Source organism: Gorilla gorilla, chromosome 2 (assembly GCF_029281585.2).
Source record: "Gorilla gorilla gorilla isolate KB3781 chromosome 2, NHGRI_mGorGor1-v2.1_pri, whole genome shotgun sequence".
Taxonomy (NCBI): Eukaryota; Metazoa; Chordata; class Mammalia; order Primates; family Hominidae; genus Gorilla; species Gorilla gorilla.
In genome coordinates this window covers 203,797,420-203,814,662 of record NC_086017.1, presented here as the reverse complement: position 1 = coordinate 203,814,662, position 17,243 = coordinate 203,797,420, and the positions used below count along the sequence as shown (strand labels likewise).

Below are 17,243 nucleotides of genomic sequence, written 5' to 3'. Positions count from 1 at the left end.
ATTTCCTCTTGTGGAGCTATTATCCCTTTGATGTGTTAGGAGGAGGAGAAGAGAGAAAGCAATGTAGTCAGACTTGGGGATTGGGGGCGGGGGTGGAAGAACAAGGAAGAACTGAAGATCAGAACTGGGGACGGTATGTAGGAAATTGGTAATACATTGTGGGTGGGCAGAGGGAATGGAGTCACTCCTCAACTTGACCCAGAAACAATTACAGTGTTAGGCATCCCTGGCCAGAAGCAAGGGGAAAAGCAAAAGCAGTACAAAAGCTCTTTTGATGGAAGAAGCCACTGTCATGCCTCTGTGTCTCTTTTCTTGACCTGGCCACTGCTGCGAAGGTAGTTTATAGATGTAGTGGATGATATTTACCTAATCTTTGCCTCCTGACCTCATGGGATATTACCAGATGGGCATCTTGGGAAGAATTATTTCCTATCCCAAAATTGACCCTGCTGTAATTTGCATTTACCTCAGCACCTTTCAGAAGTGCAGGCCATCAGCAATGCATGAAGCAGCTCTAACCACAATCAAGTTACAAGGACACTCATGAGAAGCTTTTCCATCTGAGAAACACAAAGAGCTCCATTGATTTTGCTAACACCCCAGAGGTAAGTGTGAGAGCAACACAAATTGTCTTGGCGGTAGAGTGATGAGAAGGGACGGCATAAATGATTCTTGAGTTGTTTCCTAGCCTTGCCAAAAAGCATTACTGGGAAATGGAAACCGGATGTGATTAAATTCCCAGCAGCTTAGAAAGTCATCGCAGGAGGGAAACTTAGAGATTATCCAGGGCATAACTCTCTTTACAATTGAGAAACTGAGCTCCTGAGAAAGGAAGTGACGTGTCCCGATTCACACTTCTAGTTGGTGGCAGAGAGTCAAGTTTAGAATTTAGGCCTCCCAACATCGAGCTTAGTGTTCAATAAATGTAACCATGAGTAAGACTTCTGACTGTGTATAGGGCATGCAAATATAGCCAGTCCGAGAAACAGAATTCTAACAACAATTGTATTAGTCAGTTCAGGCTGCTATAACAGAATACCACAGAGTGGATGGTTTAAACAACAGAAATTTATTTCCCACAGTTCTGGAGGCTACAAAGTCCAGGAGCAAAGTGCTTGCTGGTGCCTGCTGAAGGCTTTCTTCCTGACTTGCAGATGGTAAAATGTGACTTTACATGGTGTGTGGGAGGGGGAGGGGGAGGGAGAGTGCATGCACGCATGCACACAAGTACACTCTGGTATCTCTTCTTATAAGGACACTAATATCATCAGATCAGGAACCCACCTCTGTGACCTCATTACCTAAACCTAAATTACCACCTTATAGGCCTTATGTCCAAATACAGTCAAATCAGTGGTTAGGGCCTTAACATATGACTTTGGGTGGGATACACAATTCAGTCCATAGCGATGACCATCTTCAGACTAGCCTGCATCCTCTGTCCTTGGTCACATTGATGATTTAAATGAAGGCAGGTACTTGCTCTCACTGCCAGCAACAAAGACACTGCTTTTGAAAGGAAGAAGATGCAAAAATACTTATCAATAATGACTTTTTTTTTTAATTTCACTTTAAGTTCTGGGATGCATGTGCAGAATGTGCAGGTTTGTTACATAGGTATACATGTGCCATGGTGATTTGCTGAACCTATCAACCCGTCATCTAGGTTTTAAGCCCTGCATGCATTAGATATTTGTCCTAATGTTCTCCCTCCCCTTGCCTCCCACCCCCAGCAGGCTCTGGTGTGTGATGTTCCCCTCCCTGTGTCCATGCGTTCTCATTGTTCAACTCCCACTTATGAGTGAGAACAAGCGACACTTTGTTTTTTTTTTTTTTTGAGATGGGGTCTCACTCTGTCACCCAAGTTGGAGTGCAGTGGCATGATCTTGGCTCACTGCAACCTCCACGTCCCAGGCACAAGTGATCCTCCCACCTCAGCCTCCTGAGTAGCTGGGACCACAGGCACGCACTATGATGACTGGCTAATTTTTTGTAATTAATGACACTTTTCATCTATTTTATTTTCTGTGGTGTTTCATTATGAAGACATAAAGGGCTGTAGGAAAAATCAGCTCAATACAAGTCAACTAATATTGATGACTCTCTTAGAGGGACAAATGGAGTCACCAATGGTAGTTGATTAGATTGAGTAGTTATACAAATTGAGTAGTTGTATGGGTGTACAATCCCTTATCTATAATTCTGAAGTCCAAAATGCTCTGAAATATGATAGTTTTTCTGTAAATGTATAGCAAATGCTCTTGGTCACAAAACTTGTCCTGTCCTTATGTGAAGTGGTTTATACTCTTTACTTAGCCCACTTATTAAGAATATTCATATATTTTCTGAAGAAACACGAAAGCTTTCAATGATGGGTTCCTGCCCCAGATCCTGCTGGGGTGTTTTTAATATAGTAAGACAGACACTGAACTATCTTTCTGAAATACAAATAAGTATAAATTCTTGAAACACATATGGCCTCAAAAGGTTTTAGACAAGAAAGTTTGAGTTTGTACTAAAGTGAATATTCTATTTCAAGGAGTAAAATTACATATGATATGGTAGCAGGAAAAATGCAAGGTTAAACAGAAGTGATTGTTCTGTCAAAGTCACTAGGAAATGAGCCAATGTCAAGGCCATCAGAACAGAGCAGGTGAGAAGGCAACTGAGCCGCGTGGAATTGCCGATCCTACTTCTGCCTGGCTTCAGCGACTGCAAGTGGAGTCACGGAATTCTTCAAATAAAATGTTTAGGTCAGAATCTTTGGATTTGTATTATATAGGGTTCTGAGGAGGAGAGCCATGGTGATTTGGAAAATAATATGCAGTCGTTTTTAGGAATTTGCAATGCTGTCTCATTGAGCAGACTGACCTCCAGGGAGAAGCTGACTTTCTGCTGTTTCCTTCTTATGCATATTTCCTTGTTAGAAATTAGCCAAATCATTTGACCTGCATGACTACTTTTTTTTTTTTCATTTAAGTGGGAATGGTGCAAAATGCTTACTTTACCATGTTCTAATCAAGACATAAAATATCATTTTAAAAAGACTTATAGTCCCACATAGGCCTTGTTTGCAAGGTTACATGACAGTACAGCCTCTGGTTCTGGTAGAGTGACTTCAGGGCTGGGTGTTAAGAGTCATGGCTCTAGTTTCAACCTCTATTAATTTCTAGTGCAACCTTGAGCATGTCATTTTCGCCTCTCTAGACCTGTTTCCTCACCTAGAAATCAGAAGGCTTGGAAATAATGATCTGTGAGGTCTGTTTTGTGATTAATGCTGAACCTACGAGTAACAAGATGATAATGATTATACTAGGACCGTCTAGTTTGTTTAGCAATTTATAGTTTATAGACAACTTCACATCCATTAAGTCACAATAAATTTGTTAATATATGCTAAGCATATATAACCCTGGAAGTATTATATAGTAAATGCTGAGCAAGAATAATACTGAGATGTATTATTCTCTTCCAAAAAAGTTAAAAGGGGCACTACCTGACCAACATTACAGAGCAAACTATTGTCCAATTACAAAAGGGACAGACCATGTCTCCTGACTTCCTAACTACCCATCCCCCTACCCCCCGTGTTATTTCTACTGCGGCTTACTACTTCACTAGTTTCAGAGATGGCTTGCTTAATGGCGTTCCCCGAGAAAACACACCTGTGACCCTAGTGTGGACCTAAGTGAATAGCTTTTTTTTTTTTTTTTTTTTACATTTAACAGTATTGTACTTGGACAGAAAATAGCCAGATCATGTTTTAGCTTCTGTTAGTCAAGACACTAGTTTTCCTTAATGGCTGAGAAGATACTGGCAGATGCAATTTTTAAAATGTATATGAAAGAAAGACAAAAGAGGGAGTCACTTCCCTCCCTGGGCCCCAGTTTCCCCATCTGTAAATGAACCTGGCATTCAAGGGCCTCTGCCTTCTGCCTCTGACCTTCCCCAACACCACTCCTCTCTATACTCTAAGAACCCAGTTCCTCTATCACCCATGAGGCAACCTCACGCTGCTTTTGCTTCCGTAACTCTCTCTTCTCTTATTTATCTTCACTATTCCAATTCTCGTTTTTTTTTTAGGCCAGCACAAACTCCCTGAAGCATTCTTTGAACTCCTCTGCTGGAAGCTAGTGTTTCTTCCTCACCTGCCAGTCACCTGTTTGACTTGTGGATGATGCTTAACAATTTCTGCCTCATATTATAGTCATTTGTTACCTGTTCCGTGTCCTTATCTCACGAATTCTCGATGACAGACACATCTCTGTGTCCTGTCTCTTCTCCAGGAGTGTGGACCTCATGAAGTACAAATTTAATAAATATCTGAACAAACAAAGAATGGATGATATTTGAGGTCCTTTCTAACACAGACTCTGATTTTAGAGTAACATCATACTCATCCTGAAGCAAGTTTAATAAGAATTCATTTAGAAGTAAGATATTTTTTGTGGAGTTATTATAGAGACTTGTCTAATCAAAAACTAAATGATCTTGGCTGAATTCTCCTTCTTTAAAAATAAATCCATTCGAAGGTAGATGCCATGTAGTAGAAAAAAATGCTACCTGGGTTTTGTTGTTGTTGTTGTTGTTTTTTGGTGTGGGAAAAGTGAAATTTGAGATACTGTTCTATTTCTTACTAGCTGTGTGACTTTAGACAAGTTATGCCACTTTTCTGAGTCCATTTTTTTTTTTTAACCAGTAGGTAACGATATCTTCACAGGGTTGGGAAGACTTAAGGTGATAATGGATGTGAAAGTGTGTTGCAAACTAAAAAGAACCCAACACATAAAAAGGGTTATTATTATCATTACCATTATTATTATTTAAAAAGTCATTTCCATGGGATGTAAATGCAGTCTCTACAGCTCCTCTGGGCCTCTAAGTGTACAGACTGTATTTACAAGTTTATAAAACTCCCAATATGGAGTTGAATAACAGCCAATCAATGCTAATGGTGCTGGATCCTTATTTACAGAGTGCCTTTCCTCTGAGATCAAGAGCTGTAAAGCTAAATCCATCACATTTTAATTAATTTCCATTCCGTAGATTGTCCAACAAATATTTACTGCATGCCTACTATGTGTCAGGCAGCATTTTAGACAGTGGGTGGGTCATTAATATTGCTAATGATCTACTTACCTTATGGAAAACTGCAGATCCACAGTTACGTGCAGACAAAGTCAGGGGCAGGGTTACAGTCCAGAGCTTAAGGTGGGTAGTGGCCTACATTGTGCTAAGGATAATTGTTTCATGAGCTGAAGCTGGGCAACTTTAGTAAGAGGTGACTCTTTGGTAAGAGTCACATATCTTCATCCACAGAAAACTGGACCTTTTCCTTATTTGCCCATAATGAGAAATGATGTCAGTGGCTGAAAGACACATTGTGTGACCCAAGTTGCAGGGGTTAGGTTTCTGGGCTGCTTTGGTCAGCTCAGTTTCAGACACTTTGGAATGGAAAGTTTAAATGTAGCTATTGAGAGAGATTTGAGTCTGTCCCAGAGCTGACTCCTGCAGAGCCCTGCACCTGGCTGCAAACACATTTCACAGAGGTGCAATTTCACTTTTATCATCTAGAGAGAACAGACTCTTTTCCAATTGGAGGATTTTTAAGATGCTGGGATCAAAGCTCCACTTTCATGTGCGGTTGACTCAGAGAACTAGGAGTCAGCAGGAATATGGTGAGCCAGCCCAAGATGCTACAGGGAGCATTAGGCATGTTTCCCATTTCTAGCCATGTAGCCTCTCAGACATTTTCTACCAAAGGGTTCCGAGTAGGCCTCCACAGCTTTGGAATATCCCTAGCAGTTTTATCTAGAACAGGAAAATCACATAGATAATTTGCATCATCTTGAATGGCAGGATTGTTGACAGTCATTTGACACATTTGCTGAAGGATTATCACTTTTTATCACTTTTGAGAAAGACCCAGAGATGACAGGGCCACCTCCCTCCAAAAGCTCACTGTGGGGTGATTAAGAATATAAATAATTAGAAGGGACCACTCATTCAACAAATAGTCCTTTATAGAGTTGTTTTTTTTTTCCCAAATCACACTCTTCAAAGAGTAAAAAGGATTTGATGAAACCAGAAAGTGTTTTTTTGTTTTTTTTTCTATAATGTGGTATTTGAGATACTTTTGTAGCTGACTATGAAAAATTTTGAAGAAAAACAAAAACAAAAACAAAAAACAAAGATGGTTTGAGAATGGGTGCATTCCAGAGGTGAGCAATGTCCTAGAGGCAGGGAAATGGAAACTGACCCTGGGCACCAAGCATGGTCCTGTGAGGGCAGATTGGAGAGTACAGCAGGCAAGAACTGGATAAAGAGTTTCTGTGGGTCACTTTGGCAGCCAGCTTAACTCTGTGAAGGCAATACTGTGAAACTTTGAGAGTGCTATTTGGAGGCACTTAAATGATTGACCATGTACAACCTCACTCGCTAGTCTACAGTTATCTCACAATTCACCCAGTCTCTTATATGTAATAGATTTCTCTGAGCAACTGGAAAGCCAGCCTCTCCTCAAATAACAAGTGCCATTGTAATTCGTGATGAATACAGGCTCAGAATGACCTACCACAGTGATTTTTCCAAACACTTGGGATTTTGTGTGTATGTCATTGATAATTGTCTTGCTTTTGGCAAAGTGACCCTAGAAAAGTAGTAACCATACTGAATCATTCATTTTATTTTGATAAATAATATATTGGCTTGGATGAGAAAAAAAAACTCTCCTATCTTCATTTTGATTATATTCCTTTGAATCACAGGCTCACCTTTCTCCCTGGTTTAAATATAAGAAGCCATTCTGTTTTTGGAAGTAGTTACTTCTTGTTCTTCACTTGATTGTTATAATATTCTTAGTGATTTGGGAATTAGTGTATTTACGTAGTTGTCTAAGTAAGTGTTCATCAAAGTATAAACTCACTTCTAGGTTTAAGTGTTTCTATTTAAAATCTTTAAGATATTCATCAAATATATACGTGTGTGTGTGTATGTGTGTGTGTGTGTATTTATGACATTACTCTTTTAAAAATACCCAGAGCCCGCAACTGACAACAGTGAGAGAAGTGTAGAATAGTGGATAGGACCTGGCCCTGGAATGCAAGAGGAATGGATTCTCCAGGGACTCTGCCATTTACCAGCTTTGTGATGCACGGCAAGCCACATACCTGTTCTGAGCCTTGATTTTCCTTCAAGACAAATTCTCACCCTTTCCTGCCTCCAACTAATACAGTAATTCCCCTTTATCTGTGAAGGATATGATCCAAGACCCCTAGTGGGTGCCTGACACTGCAGATAGTCCTCAATGTTATATATGCCATGTCTTTTTGATTTGAAAACAGAGATGACTACCAAGCGACTAACAAGCAGGTAGTGTATACAGCATGGATATGCTGGCCAAAGGGAAGATTCATGTTCTGGGCAGGATGGAGTGGGACAGTAGGAGATTTCAACACACTACTCAGAGCTGGGTGCAATTTAAAACTTATGAATTGTTTATTTCTGGAATTTTCCATTTAATATTTTTGGACCCTGGTTGACTGTGGGTAACTAAAACCCTGGAAACTGAAACCATGGATAAGGGAGGAACTACTGTATTTATTGAATGCGAGGTGTGGCACACTTCTCATACAATTATGGGTGCTTCTCTCACAAAGCTTGAAGCCTAAAAGGGTGGGGGGCAAAGGTTCTCCAGCAATTTAAGTCATCATGCTCAAGAAATGCTCAAGGTTCTATGAGAGCCCAGGTTGAGCACATCAAATCATACTGGAGGATATGAAAAAGCTTCCTAGAGGAGCTGACATTTGCACTAAAGTTTGAGTGAAGTAGAAAGAGAAAGGGGCACACTGTTTGTCCAAATAGGGAGAGCAGCATGGACAAACGCAGAGGCGTGACACAACTTGCTACATCTGGGGGAACCATCGGAGGATCTTGGTAGGAGGTAGGAGAGAGGATAAGAATGGGAAAGGTGGGATCTGGGGCTGCAGTGGTGAAGTCTCTTTTAGGCTCAGCTGGCAATACCATTGCTGCTAATAATAACTACCTTTTGTTGACTGAATTGAAAATACAAGTTAAGCTCATTTTTAGATTTCAAAGATTGATAAAATTAGCATTTCTGAGTGCCTAGCTTTTTACCAAATAGTCATTTCTAATATGCACTATACAATTTCTCAAATGTAAACAAGTATTAACCAGATCTGCTGACTTAACTGAGATCAATTAACAATGTCAAGAGCTAAAGGATTATGGAAATGTTGATGTCCTTTTGTGATATAAAATTTTACAACTGTTCATTTAAATATTCACCCCAGTGCTTTGATAAACTGACCCAAATCTTAGCATATTATCGAGATAATAAGGGTTTACTAGGTAGTATTTATCCTACTTTAGTTCTCTTGAGCATAGACATTCAGTAGATTTTTTATTTCTTGGCACAATTTTATGAGCATTCAAATTAAAACTATTTTTCATGTTTAGTGTAGTAGTAACGTATGAAAAGCTAAACAGGAAAATAAAATAAAACCTTAAATCCAAAATTGCAATGAGAGAGAAGTGTTGAAATTCAATCCACCAATGATTACTGAATCCATCCACATGTTAAATTCAACCATTTTTTTTAAAGCTCTGTTTACTTGATTTGTTTAACCTTGTGAACTTAGGAATAATCATTTGCAAACTTGACAATAATACTGTCAGCCCTCCGTATCTATCGGTTCTACATTCATAGATTCAACCAACTGTGGATAAAAAATATTTAAAAAAAGATTGCATTTGCAATGTTCACATGCAGTGAACATTGAATTTTTGTCTTATTATTCTGTAAACAATGCAGTAAGACAACTATTTACATTGTGTTAGGTATTATAAGTAATCTAGAGATAATAAAGTAAGTGTACATAGGTTAAATGCAAATACTATACCATTTTATATCAGGGAGTTGAGCATCTGTGGATTTTGGTATCCAAAGGAGGCCCTGCAGCCAATACCCTATAGACACCAAGGTACAACTGTATAGACAAAGGGCATAGTATATAGAGTAAGTGGTTAATCAACTGTACATATCACTTACCAGGCTTTGTGCCAAGCTCTCTCTTGACCTCACCTCCAGGGCAGAGCAGTTGGAAGAGATGAGCCAACAGGATTTCTGTGGGAGCAGAGGTGCCAGGAGAGGTAGAGCTGGAAGGGCTGTTATCCTGAAGGTTCTTTAAGAACTCATGGAATTAAGGAAGAGAGATAAAAAGCACAGCTGAAAGTTGAATCTGGTATCATGCTGACTAGGGAAGTGAGGTCGTTAACACAAGTCAGAGACAAACCTGGTGGCTAAGTAAAAAGAGACAATCTAGGAGCAAATTGCTTAGTGAGTGGAGTCAAAGGATGGACATCTAAATTTGCATGTGGTCCATATTTATTTTGCAGTCTCAACAGCTTGGGAAGCCAAGGCTGAACCCTTAAAGGAGCTGCACTGGGAAGGGAAGATCTGGTGGAAAACTCATGCAAGATTCAGTCTTTGCAGGCAAGGAGCTAAATCTGACATGACAGGTAAGCATGAAAACAGTCAAAACTTCAGATATGGTAAACTCTGTGTCCAACTGAAATCCCAGGAGTTAAGGCTTCCTCCTCAATCCACATCTAGCCAACCTTTTCTCCTCATCTTCTTCCATTGCAGGAACACTAAACTATTTACTCTTCCATTGCAGGAACACTAAACTATTTACTTTTCCCCAAATCACCCTACACTGTCTTCACTGAGCCTTTTAATGCTGAAACCTCTGTCAGGAATGGCTTTCTCTACTTCATGGAAAAGGCTTTTCAATGTTCCCTGGCTGGGAAAGTAATGCACTCTCTCTCCGTCTTTGGGTTCCTGTAGCACAAGTTTATATAAACACCAGTGGTGGAAGATGGCTCACCTACCAAGTATATGTCCTTGAGGCACGTACAAAGGTCAATAATTTAAATTCTGCAAGTGTTCGGTTGCATTTTTGACTCTATTCCTCACTTGCTGCATATTTTGGGCAAATAATAGACCTTGGAGCCTCAGTTCCTTTTCAGTATTGTTATGGGGATTTAATAATACAGTAGATATAAAGTACCAGGCATAATGATAGGCAAAATTTAGGATGTTTGGTTTGTTAAATTTAATGTTTGGAATTCATAATATAAATGAACATAAATGTAAACCAGTTACATACCTTATAATGGATTTTAGGAGCTACCTTCAGCTTAAGAAAGAAGTTTGATTTCCTAAATTATCATGCTGCCTTTTTGATAAATTCTTTGATGCCACACAAAGACAAGCCATTCTCTTCTCTTGGCAGTTTACTGTTTTATCGTCATTATAACAATAAAATGGTGACATTTTAATCTTATTCAATATATAATCCACAAAGTTATTTCAGTCAATTTCATAAGCTTATTTCATTTTCTCAGTGTTGATTTCTTGATTCTGATTTTCAGTTTATCATTGAGATGGATGAACTATCCTGTTTCTTTCTTTTTTTTTCTCTCTCATTCCTTCCAGCTTAGTTGCATTCAGATTCCAGTGGTTCTCTATTCAGGGCCTAAGTAATACTTGTTGCATGATCTCCATGCTTTAAAACAACTAAAAAACAACAACAAAAATAATCCAAGTAGAGAAAAGGCACCATTTCTGTTGGCAATTCTCCCACCTCCATCTGTGCTGCCCAAAAGTGTCTGCTTTCTGTACTTACAAGACATTAGTCTTTTGGCACTATCATCCAGAGCAAATAGTGCTGAATGTAATAATAGCAAGTGATTTGGCATGTGCATCAATGTGAAAATAGAGTTTACAAATGCACAGTAATGTATTCTGCAAGAATACATCATCTTTTTAAATGTGTTTCTTGAACATACTTATGTTCAGTGAGAAAAACCACATCCATTATTAGAAAGGTAGAGTGTCTCTTCATATTCTGGGAAAATTTTTGATAGATGATTGCTATATTTAGCCATGGAAGCTAACATCTCACTTAAGCGGGGAGTGCCCTCTGTTCAGTGAGAAAACCAAGAATTGGAGTATTTTAAGTTCCCTGCTTAAAAGAAGAAATAATTGGGAGGAAACTAAAGGAAGTGGGTAAAAGGATCAAACAGTAACATTCAGCTACATTCAGAGCTTGAAACTGGAAAATAAAAATCAATAGAATATTTATCATTCATGCATTTCTTTTTCTAAAGCACTCCTTTCCTTGACCAAGTCAGGATACTAGCTCAGCTCATGGAGGTCTGTGGAGCCAAGCAAGGAGATTATTAATGAGGATTGTGTGTGCGCTGCTTGTGGTGGTGGTGGGAAGGTGTGTGCGCTGCTTGTGGTGGTGGTGGGTGTTTCAGGAGATGGGAAAGCCAAGACCAGAGGGAGAAGAAAGTAAGACTAAAAAAGGCCAAAGTCTAAGAAGCCAGAAGTGGAGAACTTTTTTTTCTCCAACTTGGAGATTTGGGGAGAAAAGAGCAAGAATAAAGCAGGTTGATGGGAAACACCGACAGTGTTGATAATACTACCCAATGCAGAACAAGCACGGCTATTCAAAGTTCATTTTTATTTGCTCCTGGGGTATAATGAAGAGTGAATCAGCTAAATTGAAAAGTTCTGGAACATTTTCAAACTTCATTCATTTAATCACTCATTGACTGCTTCATTAATGAATTTAGAATATAATTACTCTATGCCTGCTACATGCTGGGCACAATGCTATGTGATGGGAATACTACACCTGTCTTAGCCTATTCAGGATTCTGTAACAGAATACCACAAACTTGATGACTTATAAACAACAGAAATCTATTTGTCATAGTTCTGAAGATTGGGAAGTCCAAAATCAAGGCTGCTGGTAGATTTGGTGTCTAGTCAGTGCCCACTTCTACGTTCATAGAAAGCAGTCTGTGGCTGTAATTTCACATGGCAGAAGAGGCAAGAAGCTCTCTGGGATCTCTTTTATAATGGCTTTAATTCTATTCATAAGTGTTTTGCCCTCATGACCTAATAATTGCTCAGAGTCTCCACATCCAAACACTATTACGTTGGGAATCAGGTTTCAATATATGAATTTTGGGGGAACACAAACATTCAGTCTATAGCACTGCCTTTATAGAGAGACAGATATATAAATAAATGGCAGACAGAAATAAAAAATACTGAAAATGCTATGAAGATTAAGAGAAGGCTTCTTGTGAAACACTTTAACTGGGTTTTGAAGGATAAATAAGAGTTTCCTAAGCCAGAAAAAAAAGTGAGCCCCAAGGTTATAGCCAATCTTGTAGCTCTGTGAGATTGTATTTATCCCTTCCTCTGTATCACAGCCTGAATCATCTGCCAACTTGGCTTGTTGGCATGATGTAGGCAATAAAAATGAGATAAACAAGTAAAAAGATATAAGGGAGAGGGGGCAATGAGGCAGGTAGGTGGAGATCATTTTGACGGGGTTTGTATTTCTTCATTCAGTAGTTGAGTGGTATTAGTGGGGCCTAGTAGAATACTATTTTTTTACTTCAACCTATTTTCTATTTTTTACTTAAATACTTTGCACTTCATCAACATGTGGAAGTAAAGTGTAGTGAAGGTGCTAAAGTGACAATATCGGATAATGGCTAAAAGTATTGACTTTGGATTCTAGCAGTTCCAAGTTCAGATTCAAAAGTCTTCCCCTCTCTAGGGCTCAGGTGTCTCATCTATAAACTAAAGGAGTTGGGCTAGAGGAACTCTAGTGTTCCTTTCAGGTCTGACTGACTTTGATTCCAAAAGGAATACAGCATTCCATGGGATAGCCTAGAAGCACTGCTGGCCCAACACAGATGCTTCCAGTATTAGGGCTGGAAAGGGCCTTATAGACTGTTTTGTCAAAGTCCCTTCTTTCACAGAATAAGAAACCAAGGATACATCTCAATCTTTCCAGCATCCTTTTTATAACAGCTACTACTTTTTAATTATTAATAGCTTGTGATTCTTCAGAAAGAAGGGGAAAATGTTTAATGAATAAATTTAGAAGCGATTGGAGAGGTTAAATAAGAAGTTTGTCAGTCATGGTAAATAAACATAAATTTAAGATCAGATGAAAAACATTTTCATCTGATACTTTAAATTGAGACAGATTTTAAGTGACTGAAAGGGGCTGGCAGCATCAGCATCATATTATCACAACCCTAGGCCTAGAGCTCAGTATGCAAGAGAACCCTCTGGGCAGAACAGCAGTCTTGGTTCCACCTCTAACTATAACTCTTTGCTTCCTTTACAGTCCCGTAGTCACCTTGCTAGGGCAAATGGTTAGAGAAAAAAAAATGTAAAAAGTTGTGGAAACACTTTTTTAAAAAAGCTATCAGATAGACAAATCCATTTGTCATTTTTTTTAAGCTGCAGAGTATCAGTACTGTCTACTATCAGCAATTGGTTATGACCTCCAAGTCCCTGCTGATAATACCCTTGTGTCAATACACATGTGGGGTCCATTATGCTATTGCATTCTTTTGCTGTTATTTAATTTTAGTTGGCTTAAATTACTCATTACTCTTTTCCTCCCCTTTAAAAAGCAGGGTTTTTGGAACCAATAACATAGCTAATTGTTTCATTTCTGCATTTCACTTTCCCTGGGTAGCCATAGCTGCTATGTGAATTGAGATTTGAATATAAACATAAACCATGAAGATTTTTCATCAAGTAAGAGCACTACTAATAAAATAGAGCTTTGTTATTATTCATCACACGAACAATACACTTGTATCACATCTATCAGGCATTGTGTGGAACACATTGTGGAGGTTTCTTATTGGCAGCAACACATTTAGTGTAGTTATCGTTTTCCAGCCCTTCAACAAGAACTTCTGGATGTATTTACTAAGTAAATAAATATACTTCTGAAACAATGGTTTGCAGTACAACACACATAGGACTGGTCCTAGTCCTCCAACCTAAGAATGTATACAAATTTGCACAGAGGGTGCCATAATGAGATAGGCATCAGCAGACTACTTCTAGTCTTGTTTATAACTTGCTATTTGACTTGAGAAAAGTTGTCCCCCTCCCCCCTCCTAATGGGTCTTTTTTCTTATTTTTGTTTAATAAGTATTTGGGCTACAAGATTTATGAAGTTCATTCCAACGGTGAAACTATAATGTAAATATTATGAGTCCACAGATTTATGGTGTATCCCAGCACCTACACTAGTGTCTTGCACACAGTAGGTTCTCAGTAAATGAACAAATGATGGACTTTAGTTAATTTCTTTATGACTGAATACTCGTATGCTATTATTACAAAAATATCGAGCATCCGTGTATTTGGAATTTTGAGGGGAGGGTGGGAGAAGTATAGGATGAGAAAATGTCAAATGTCCACATTCTTTAGATGCAGCATTTTTTATGATGCCTTTTTGGACCAAACCTTGATGTACATTTGGTCTATTCTTAGCAGCAGAACTCAAGGATTGGGTTGGTCTTCATAATGATCCTGAGCAGACTCAAGAAGTTACTTTTGCGTATTAGATTGCCAGGTTATTTCTTATTCCTAAAATGAAAAGGGACAATCAACTGAAAAGTTTTATTTTCTAGTATCCTTTTTGACTGATTAAGGTTTTGACTCAAAACCTAAACATTAATGAAATTGGCATACCACATTTTAAGTGGGCATTATGCCAGTGTAACAGATGGGCCTCGAAATTGTCAGTTGATAGCTTGTGTATAAATTTCTAATATCGTCAAGTGGAGAAAGTCCTTAACAAGAAATGTAAAAAACGTTTGTGAGTTGGCTTCCAGATGCCTTACCCATGCATCATTACTCTGTTACACGACTGTGCAAGTCTCTTTAGATACTTAATAGCCCCTAGAGAGATCACTGTTAGACCATGTAAATGGGTAACTCCATGGAAAAATATACCCAGATGACCTGCATCTTTTGCCCTTTCCTGTCTTCTCAGACTGTTCCTTACCTTCATTCCTTCCCTGCAACCTGAACCATTTTTATTGAAGCTTTATCATGTGTCACTGCCTTTTTAGGAAGATCATTCTTTCACCCTCACTCAAGGAAGAGAATGAGAACCTTGCACATAGTAAGCAATCAAGACATGTTTGCTTTCTAAGGGACGCTGTCTAACTTCTACAGCATGGTCACTTTCACGTAGTTTTGCCACGTCAACCCATGTTCTTCTTGTGCTTTGAAATTTTAATCTTCCTATTCTTTCATCTTCTATGACTAATTTCTTCCAGCCTCCTAGCTTGTTTGCAAAGGCGTAGCCCACCTATTAGCTTGCTTAAGAGGAATACCTGAACTCAAGTGCAGAGAAAACTGAATGTAGGCCTGATTATTTATGGTCTTTGCCCAAGAGTAAGCACTGAGCACACTTATTAACTGACTTCCTGCCTCGTGGTGATCTTGTTGCTTCTTACAGGTCACTTATGACCTAGTTTATGCCGTCAAGGATTGCTGATTGATGCTTCTCAGTTGCCAAGTGAATTGGCTTTATGGCCACAAAAAAAAGCTTTTTCTCATTAAACTCATTCATTTATTCATTGGATATTAAATAAGACTTTCTAAGGATCACATGCTCTTCTAGAAGCTGGAAAAACAACAGTGACAAAAATAGACAAGGTCCTTGTTCTTGTAGAGCTTACATTCTGGTGACAGTTTGAACTGACACTCTCAGTGGAACCTGAGCTGACCATTTGTTTCATCTTAGAGTGAGTACTCACTTCTAGAGGTGAGTTGACCTCAATATCATCACCAAAAAGTCCCAATTGACCAACTTCTCTTTTTTTGTAAATATAAAATATGTTATAAAAGATATTAGTTATAAAAAATGAACAGTAAGAAGATAATTGGGCACAAATAAATGGTCACACATTTCTCTCAATTTACATTCAGCACTTCTGGACAAACAGCATGAGTATATGGAAAAATTGTATGCAGGCTGGTAATTGGTTTGGCATTTTAACAAGGCTTTTAAAATAGTTGTAATGTATTGCTGTTAATTAATTTCAATCATTTATATTATTTCTGTACATTCTAGTAGGAACTAAAGGTATATGGTCATATAATTTATTAAGCCAGAACTGTTTTTGATGGGCAAAGGGGGCATTCTTTAAAAGTATGTTGTGACAATGAGTATAAAACGGGAACATTTTGGGAAAACCAGAATGCAAATACAAGAAACCCAGTCTCACCTAATTCTTGGCATTTTGAAGTAGCAAATTGCCAGGCTACTAGTCTATTTCCCCTGTTCCAGGATTATCATTAAGTGAGTTCATCATAACTAGATCAAATTATGTTTCATCAACACTTTTATGAAGCAATTCTTCCTTTAAATCCTCTTCCATTTTGGGATGGGGGGATTAGACCCTTTTCTTATTAAAAAGGAGGGAACCTTCAGGGATTCCAGCTCTAATCCTTAGCCTGGATGGATCCAAGACCCTATATATAATAGTGAGTACAATTTATTGAGTGACCAGTATTTTAGACACTTTTATAAGTATTATGGTCAGTCCTTACAACAGCTCTGCCTACAAGAAGATATTACTTACTTTTCCAGATTAAAAAAATAGGACCCAAACGGATTAATTGCCCAAGATGGTACCGTAAATAATAAGAAGCAAACTGTATTTGAGCCCACGTCTGTCTGGTTCCAGAATCTATTTTTTTCACTATGCTCTACTGTCTCTCTATTCAAATATATGATAGAAAACTTAGGTGAGATAAAGAGATATGATCTCTTCCAGATACTCTGGAGTTTTGTAGCTCTGATCCCGGAACAGTACTAAGCATTTCTCTGCCTCCTTCCACTTTCCTCTTGACATTGGAGATTCACATCTGGCAGAGAAACCTGGAAAATGATAATAACTTCTTATGTCCAAAAGTACTTTTGCACTCTCACATGGTCCCTGCCCCACACTCATACCCCAACCCTGTGAAGCTCACACTTCAAGAACTAGCTCTATATATGTCTCCTCCAGGAAACTTTCTTAAAACCCTCAGGCTGGCTGACTGCCAACTCTTCTGCACCTCCTACTCCACCTGTGACAACCTATCTTATACCTTACGATAGCTTTTAAAATCATTTATGTTTCTATCATCTTCAATAGACTTTATGCTTCTGTACGGCAGAGATCATGTTTTATTCATACTTTAACCTCTCTGTGCTCCAGGTTGCTTATCTTTAAAACAGAGATCATAATAGTACTAACCTCATAATATTTTATTTTATTTCTTAAATTGACAAATAATAATTGTACATATTCATGGGGTAAAC

The 17,243-nt window shown here is 38.5% G+C and overlaps 1 long non-coding RNA gene across 1 annotated transcript in view; it reads left to right on the top strand.

The window, feature by feature from the left end:
* LOC134758125 (uncharacterized) overlaps positions 1–17,243 on the top strand; it is a 54,815-nt gene that overhangs the window by 34,667 nt on the left and 2,905 nt on the right. The window contains exons 2-3 of the long non-coding RNA XR_010133031.1: positions 472–605; positions 9,418–9,540. This is a non-coding gene — a long non-coding RNA (uncharacterized lncRNA). The remainder of the gene's footprint in view (positions 1–471; positions 606–9,417; positions 9,541–17,243) is intronic.